The following is a 1258-nucleotide window of genomic DNA, read 5'->3' on the forward strand; positions in this document are numbered from 1 at the left end:
AACTACACTGTCTGGGAAAGATATACAAGGTGGAGTGATGAAAAATGAAAATGGAAACATGCTGACATACTGAGGAGAGCGTTTTGAAAAGATGGAAGGAGTACTTCGAAGAGTTGATGAATGAAGAAAATGAAAGAGAGATGGTAATAGAGATTGTAAATAGGGATACAGATGAGATTCACAAAGGGCTGTGCGGAGAATGGAAAACGGAGAGACTGTTACTTAGTCCAGAAGATGTACCAATAGAAGCATGGAAATGTCTGGGAGAAAAAACAGTAGGATTCTTAACAAGAGCACAGAAGACAAGAAGATTCCCAATGAGTGAGGAAAAGTGTACTGGTATCGATTTCCAAGAACAAAGGTGATGTACAAATATGTAAGATAATTCGATAGGCAAAAAGCTTATTACCCACAGCATGAAACTTTGGAAAATAACTCTGGAGGCTAGGTTTAGAAACGAGGTAGTAATCAGTGACCAGCATTTTGGCTTCATGGCTCATGAGAATACTACTGCGTTGCTTGCATTAAGAGTGCTTATGGAGAGTTGTAGAGAGGAGCAGAAAAAACTGCACGTAGATTTAGAAAAAGCTTTTGGCAGATGCCAGGAGAAGAGGAATGTTATTTGTGAGGAAGTCTGGAGTGGCAGAGAAAGACATAAGAGCAGTGCAAGGTATGTGTGCGGGAGGTGAGACAGAGGTGAGACGTGCGGCGGGAGTGAAAGAGGGTTTCAAAGTAGAGGGAGACTTGCATCACGGTTCGGCTTTGAGCCCGAATTCCTGTCTCAGGAAAAGGTTAATAAATATTAGCTCAAAAATTTATTTTTTCTTTATTCGAAAATCTACCATCTTAACTGATCTATACAGGGAGACAATATCAATGTCAGTGTACTAACAGGAAATGAAACACTAAGAAAGTAAAGTCGTCTTTTACCCAGAACGTCTCCTACAAGGAGCATTGCTTATGACTCGAGAGCGTCATCCCTGCCTCTGCCGCGCCCTCGGCACCGCCCGTCCTGCTCGCAACCGCCCTCTGCCGTCGCTGTCCGAGCAACGGCGCGACGCCTTGGTTCCCTGCGTGTGCTGGCAGATCGGAAACAAGCATGCAGTCCGCACTGAACATGCAGCCGCGCTCTCCTCACGCCCCGTGTGCTGGCCGCCCGCCGGAGGTCCTCTGTCCCGCCCGCACAGCGCCGGTAAAACTCTGGTCGGACGTCGAGGCGAAAAGTGGTCACGTTGGCGTTCCAGCGAGACCGCCAACC

The sequence above is a fragment of the Penaeus chinensis genome, chromosome 27 (assembly GCF_019202785.1).
Source record: "Penaeus chinensis breed Huanghai No. 1 chromosome 27, ASM1920278v2, whole genome shotgun sequence".
NCBI classification, from domain to species: Eukaryota; Metazoa; Arthropoda; class Malacostraca; order Decapoda; family Penaeidae; genus Penaeus; species Penaeus chinensis.